This window comes from Panthera uncia, chromosome F1, assembly GCF_023721935.1.
Source record: "Panthera uncia isolate 11264 chromosome F1, Puncia_PCG_1.0, whole genome shotgun sequence".
Classification (NCBI taxonomy): domain Eukaryota; kingdom Metazoa; phylum Chordata; class Mammalia; order Carnivora; family Felidae; genus Panthera; species Panthera uncia.
Window position 1 is genome coordinate 42,625,440 of NC_064813.1, and position 7,658 is coordinate 42,633,097.

Sequence of the window (7,658 nt, forward strand, 5' to 3'; positions counted from 1 at the left end):
TTAGTTATTTGAGAGAGAGGGAGCAAGCGGGGGAAGGGGCAGAGAAAGAGGGAGAGAGAGAATCCCAAGCAGGCTCCACACTGTCAGCGCAGAGCCTGATGCGGGGCTCGAACTCACAAACCCTGAGATCATGACCTGAGCCAAAACCAAGAGTTGGATGCTTAAGCCACTGAGCCACCCAGGCACCCCTAATTTTGACTATTTTAGATATCTCATATAAACGAGATCATGCAGTAGTTGTCTTTCTCTGACTTGGTTATTTCACTCCACATCATGTCCTTAAGCTTCATTCATCTTGTTGCTTACTTGCAGAGGTTCCTTTTTCAAAAAGGCTGAATAATATTCCACTGTATGCATGTGCCACTTTTCTTTATTCATCTATCGAAGGACATTTAGGTTGCTTCCATATCTTGGTTATTGTGAATAGCATTGTAATGAACACGGTAGTGCTAATATCTCTTTGATATACTGATTTCAATTCTTTTGCATAAATACCCAGAAGGGAGATTTCTGGATCATATGATAGTTCTATTTTTAACTTTTTGAGGAGCTTTCATACTGTTTTCCATAATGGGTGCAGCATTTGCATTCCCACCAACAGTGGGCAAGGGTTCAAATTTCTCCACATCTTTGCCAACATTTGTCTTTTTTTTTTTTTTATAATAGCCATCTTGCCAGGTGTGAAGTGATATCTCATTGTGGTTTTGTATTTCCCTGATGGTGAGTGACACTGAACATTCTTTCATGTACCTGTTCACTATCTGTATGTCTTCTTTGGAGAAATGTCTACTCAAATCCTCAGCCAGTTTTTAAATCACACATTAGTTTTTTGTTCTTTTGCTATTGCAGACTTTGAGCATTATGAACACTTCCTTTTACACACATCACTTTACAGACTCCTTTTAAAAAAGTCAGTCACCACATCATCTGATTCTTCTTTCAAAAACATTAGTCCACCCACACTTTCTGCTTCCTATTCAGTGCTCTTTTCCTGGTTCAGGCTATCCTTATGTCACACCTGGGTCATCTCCAATAACCTGTTTTTTGGTCTCCCTGATTCGAGTTTCTTTTATCTCAATTCATCTTACACATTGTCCAGGATGATTTCCCTAAAACATCATTGTTCCCTCAACTGTCTACCAACTATCCAAAGACTGGCCAACCTCCCTGAGATGGTATCCAAAACCTTTTTTTTTTTTTTTTTAATTCTTTTCAGTTATTTAAAAAGTGTTTATTTATTTTTGAGAGAGAGAGAGACAGAGACAGAGAATGAGCGGGGGAGGGGCAGAGAGCGACAGAGACAGAATCTGAAACAGGCTCCAGGCTCTGAGCTCTCAGCACAGCGCCGGTCACAGGGCTTGAACTCACGAATGGTGAGATCATGACCTGAGCTGAAGTCAGACACTTAACTGACCAAGCCACCCAGGCACCCGCAGTTTTTTTTTTTTTTTAACGTTTATTTATTTTTGAGAGAGACAGAGAGTCCAAGCAGGGGAGGGGGAGAGAGAGAGGGAGACAGAGGATCCGAAGAGGGCTCCAAGCTAACAGCAGAGAGCCCAACAGGGTGGGGTAGGAGGGCTCAAACCCACGAACCAGGAGATCGTGACCTGAACTGAAATCAGACACTTAACTGACTGAGCCACCCAGGCACCCCAGTATCCATAACCTATGCACTGGCCCCACCCTCCCTAACTTGATCTCAAAGGAGAATTTCCCCTTTGACAAAGTCAGGGTCCTTACACTCTTTAAAAGCCCAATTTCATTTTTGACCTTGCACTTTTGTCTGGTGCCTTACCTATCAGAATACTCTCAGTATTGACATACCTAACTCTTCCCATGCTTCAAGTTCCAAAAGTCCTAAACTTTTGTGTGTATAAGACTCACCTGGGGCACTTGTTAAATGTGGACATTCTGATCCCAGGGAATCTGTCTTTGTGTCTCGTACTAGGGTGACTCCTAGACTAGATTCCATTTTGAGAAATGCTGTTAAGGCCTGACTTCAGTGTCAACTCATTTATGAACATTTCATTTATTTCTGCAGCCCTTATTCATCACCTTAGCATCTACAAGCTGCTTGACTTGTGGTCACGTAAGCATGCGACCAATTTACGATTATTTAACTTATAAATAAGCAATCAGCATGTTGCAAAGTAAACAAGGACTTCAAATACAAAATTTTGGCTTTGGTCCCTGCTGTCCGGTAGAGGAACTTCTTGAAGTTTCCCAAATCAGAAATATGAGGAGCAGGGCACCTGGGTGGCTCAGTAGGTTAGGTGTCAGACTCTCGATGTCAGCTCAGGTCATGATCTCACGGTTTGTGGGATGGAACCCCTCATTGGGCTCTGCAATGACCGTGCAGAGCCTGCCTGGGATTCTCTCTCTCCCTCTCTCTCTGCCCCTCCCCTGCTTACTCTCTCTCAAAATAAATTAATAAACTTAAAAAAAAAAAAAAGTGAGGAGCAAAGATTTAAGAGGGTAGAGTAGCAAGTTCCTGGTGTCCCTGCCAAGTCATAGAGTTTCTATCGAAGGATGACAGTTCCTTTGTTGGGGGGGGGGGTGTATTCTTCTTCTTCTTCTTCTTCTTCTTCTTCTTCTTCTTCTAATTTTTTTTTAATGTTTATTTATTTTGAGAGAGAGAGAGAGCAAGCAAGCAAGCATGAGCAGGGGAGGAGCAGAAGAGCGGAGAGAAAGGGAGAGAATCCCAGGCAGGCTCTGCATTGTCAGCACGGAGCCCAATGCAGGGGCTCGATCCCACAAACCCATGAGATCATGACCTGAGTTGAAATCAAGAGTTGGATGCTTAACCAACTGAGCCACCCAGGTGCCCCCCGGGGAATTCTTTGACAGTAAGTTGCAGATTCCCAGAGAGGCAGAGAAGGAGGGAAAGCACATTCAGGGGGCCTAATGACTGATTTGCATATACGTGTTTGGAACACAAGTCTGTTGGAAGCTAGGGAAAGTGGCCAGCCTTGCTTTGTTACTATCACACTTTCTATAACTGTCTGCCTTTCTCCTTTTTACTTCTCACTTTTTATTTTGAAAATGTTCAAACCCATAGAAAAGCTCAAAGAAGAGTACAATGCATACCAGTATGTCCTTCAGTTGGATTTCAATTTCTAACAGTTTGCCACATCTGCTTTGTCTCTTTGTGTGTGTACTGAACCGTTTGAAAGTAATGCACATTTCATCCCTAAATAGTTCAGCACACAGCTCCTGATGATGAAGTTTACTTACAAAACCAAAATACCATTATCACACCCAAGAAAATTCACCTTGGTTCATGAATATCGTACACAGTGTATATTTATACCTGTCTATAGCCTTGAAATATTTTTTTTCTCATTTTCTTCCTGCCTCTGATCTAGAATACAAAGTTCATGCGTTGCATTTGGTTGTTTTATTTCTTTCGTCATTTTTTTCCCCTAAAGAGTTTATCTAAAAAAAAAATTTTTTTTAAGTTTATTTATTTTGAGAGAGAGAGAGAAAGAGAGAGAATCCCAAGCAGGATCCACGCTGTCAGCACAGAGCCCAACTCTGGGCTTGATCTCACGAACCGTGAGATCGTGACCTGAGCTGAAATCAAGAGTCGGACGCTTAATGGACTGAGCCCCCCAGACACCCTAAAGATTTTATTTTTAAGTAATCGCTACACCCAGTGTGGGGCTTGAACTCACAATCCTGAGATCACGAGTCACACACTCTACTGACTGAGCCCGCCGGGCGCCCCGTATGTCTTTTTAATGTAGAGCTGTGCTGTGTCCAATACAGGAGCCAGTAGCCATGTGTGGTTATTTACATCTAAATTAATTAAAATTAAATACATTTAAAAATCAGCTCATCAATCATACGGGCCCCATTTCAAGGTGCTCAGTTGCCATATGTGAGTCGTGAACGGCCCAGACGTGATTATTTCCACTGTCGCAGACAGTTCTATGAGACAGCATCAGTCTGTAACAATCCCCTGCCTGTTTTTTGCTTTTCATAACATTGGCTTGCTGTTTATTTTATTTTTTTCGTTTTTTTTTTTTTTTTACTTTCTTTTTAAAGAGTCCAGGCCATTCTCTCGTAGACAGTCCCACAATCTGGACTGTCTGTTTTTTCAAGGTTAGATTCTGGAAAAAACGTTTCTTGGCAAGAGCCCTACATGGAGGATGTGGCATACATTATCTTACGGCACTGATTTCAGGTGCCTGCTGGTGATGCCTTCCGTATGAATTCAGTAAGTACTTATTAAAGAAGTGACCCAGCACCAGGCAATCACCGAAGGACTCGGGAGCTTGACTTCAAATAGAAGAGAAAAAGGGTTTGTGTGGTCTCCCGAGCCTCCACCACTGTGCCAGGACAGACAGGAAAAATGCATTGTGACATGAAACGGAGACAGAAGTGACATGGCAAGTGGCCCAGCAGCACGGAGGGAGGAGAGGGACGGACCCAGGGCAGGGTGAGCTGTCCCTCAGCCCCAAACTCCATGCTCGTTTAAATGATTGTAACTTTTTGGTGATTGCTTTGGGCACAGGAAGCAGCTTGGTGAGATGCCCGTGACCTAGCTGAGCATTCAGCTGGAAGGCTGCACAGCAAGGTGCCCTAGGAAACCCTCTAGAGAGAGGCTGGCAGGCTCACAGAGCCACATGCCGCTCGCTCCTCCGTGGGCTTGTGCCCCGAGTCTGGGGTTAACTTTGCGCCTGGGAATATGTAGGGAAAACATCAAACTCTAGTTTTTACGGTTTTGTTGCCACATTCCCCTCCTCGGAAGGATACCCTCCCTTCCACCCCAAATAAGGACCAAGGAAAGAAGATAGAAAAAGGGCAGAAGCTAGAGGGGAAATTTTGGTTTAAAGAACTGAGCGTGTGGTCCCAACTGTCTATGTGGCTCTGAGGAAGTCACATCTGTAAAATGAAGGTGTTTCCTTCCAATGCAGATGTTTCTGTTCTAATTTTCTCTGTCCTTCTAACTCTGCCAGAGGTGAGGAAGGCAGAGATTACTGTGCCTATAGGCCATCCTTAGTTACCGACTGCCCCTGCCCCTCCACCAAGACTTGGAAATACCACGGTCTCCCTAGCCCTCTCAGAATTAAACTCTAAAATGAACATTGATGATGGAGTGCCTGGGTGGCTCAGTCGGTTAAGCATCTGACTCTTGATTTCAGCTCAGGTCATGAGCTCAGGGTCATGAGTTCAAGCCCCGCACTGGGCTCCAGGCTGGGTGTGGAGCCTGGTTAAAATAAAATAAAATGAACGTTAATGAGAAGTCCCCGGGCAGGAGATTGACTGAAGGTAGACGTATATCTAAAGAAGGAAGGCACTGATGTGAAGGGAAGTTGGTCAACCTGAGAGGCAGAGAGAGGAGACACTGAGAGAATAGCGGCCACACCTCTTTGGGCTTTGGTGGAGACCAGAGTCTTAAGGGAGTGTCTGGCCGCCAGTCAGATGTCCCTATTGCGGAGACTCATGCAGCTGACTGATGAGACCTGGTGCCATTATATCTTCAAGTTACAAAACTAACTTCTCTGTTAGGATTCGGAACTCTCTGGGTCCCTTCCAATCATCGGCCTTCCCGGGTTTGGTCTTTGGTCTGATGCACAGGGCTCCGTGAGTTGGTGGGTCCAAGTCAGCCTCCCTGACGTGATTTCCGGGTGGGATTGGGTTTCTGAGCCTCTGAGGATGAAGCCGGGCTCAGGTTCATGGTGTGTTCATCCAAAGGAGACCTGTCTGTGAAGCCAGCCAGTCCTCTTCCCTGCACAGCTTGGTCCAACTTGCGCTGTACCCTGTCACCAAGGAGTAATGTCTAGGGTCTGGGTCTGTCAGCTTCTTGGTTTACTAGCTACTTCCTCTCATCCCAAACTCTGTATTCTCAGTATTTCTCTTCTCATTTTGCTATACCACCAATTCAGTCGACATTATAAAATAATAATAAAAGCTTCTATTTATTGGATCTTCTGTGTGCCCAGCAGCCCCACAAAGAAAGCATTATTGTCCTGTTCTACCAATGGGACAACTGGGGGATCGGAAGCGGCTAGTTATGCCCAGCAGCTGAAAGAGGTAGGATTCAGATTTCTGTCTACCTCTAAAGCTTGTGCTTAACTGTTATCATTTTGACAATTAAGCTACATGAGGAGACTGGGGAGACGTCCCAGAAGAAGCCTACAGCATCCTTCGCGTGTTTTCTAGGTTTCCTCATTCTGAAAGTGGACATCCGGATTCTTACTTACTGAGGTCGAAGAATAAGATTCTGCCTTGATTGGAGAAAGCAGGCTAGCATCGTGCAGGGTTAGAGCAGGAGAATTCCAGGGATGCCCTGGGGCATCCCAGTGGATTCTCACTGCCATCTTTGACCCCGATACAGGAAGGAGATAACCCAGATTCTCAGCAAAGCAAGACACAAGACACACGGAATGTAGAAGCATGGGTTGGGCCCACGATGCGTTGTTCTGTTCTCCACAGCATGGGAGTTACCAGGGAGAAGGATCTGAACTGCACCCCCAGCTTGGGAGTGGTTGCCCCAAGAGTACCTCAGGCATTGGCGACATTCCTCCACCCCAAGCTTCCTGAACTTGTACAGAAGGACGGTTTGGATCTTGGCCTGGCAATCCAGAGATCTTAGTAAATATTTCATATTTGACAGACCATTTATTCTCTTGAAGCTTTAGTGTCCACCAATTTCTAACTCCTAAAAAATCAAACGCTCCATTTCTTTTTTTTTTTTTTTTAACATTTTTTATTTATTTTTGGGACAGAGAGAGACAGAGCATGAACGGGGGAGGGGCAGAGAGAGGGGAGCACAAAGAAACCCAAACGAACGTCAGGCTCTGGGCTGATGGCTCGGAGCCTGACGCGGGGCTGGAACTCACGGACCGCGAGATCGTGACCTGGCTGAAGTCGGACGCTTAACCGACTGCGCCACCCAGGCGCCCCTCAAACGCTCCATTTCTGAATTATTTGTGAGGTCCTCAACAACTTAGGTAATGTACTTGAAACTCACACATGTGACAGTCTGTGGGAGAGTCAAGGACAGAAAAACATGGGGTTGTCCTGGGCTGACCACAATCTGGAGCTCCCTTAAAGCAATGTTCTCTACTTGTTCATTTCTTTGATAGGAGCTAAGAGAAAATAATTTCTATAATGTTCAAAATAGGGAACTTTTGCCACGCACTGAATATGACATAACATTTAAACTTGTTTGGGATTGTTTTAACTTAAAAAAATCACCAATAGCTAGGCAGCCTTAGTCACCCACACTTAACTAAACATGAATATTCCCATAAAGTCTTTCAAATTATGTTTAAAAAATCTTTGCTGGCTGGCCAAACCGTTCTCGCTTTTCTGCAATTTCTGTTTTCTCTCTAGCTTTTTTTGTTTGTTTGCTTGTTTGTTTTAAATTTCCAAGCCAGTCATTTTCTTGGGAGCCACACTGAAAGATTTTATGTCTAGATAATGTAATAAGATACAGTAGAGTACAGTAAACAGCGCTCTATTGTACAATATTCAGTTTCTGGATTTTAGCTGAAGGAGAGAGGATTCCAGGAGACTGGCAGCTGGCAGCTCTCAGGGTTGGTGTTGTTGCCTGTAATTATGTTGCAAAAATATCATCAGGGATAGACTGGCGCCTGGGAGGCATGTTTTTAAATGTCCACTGGAAGATATGATCTATTTCAGTAGAC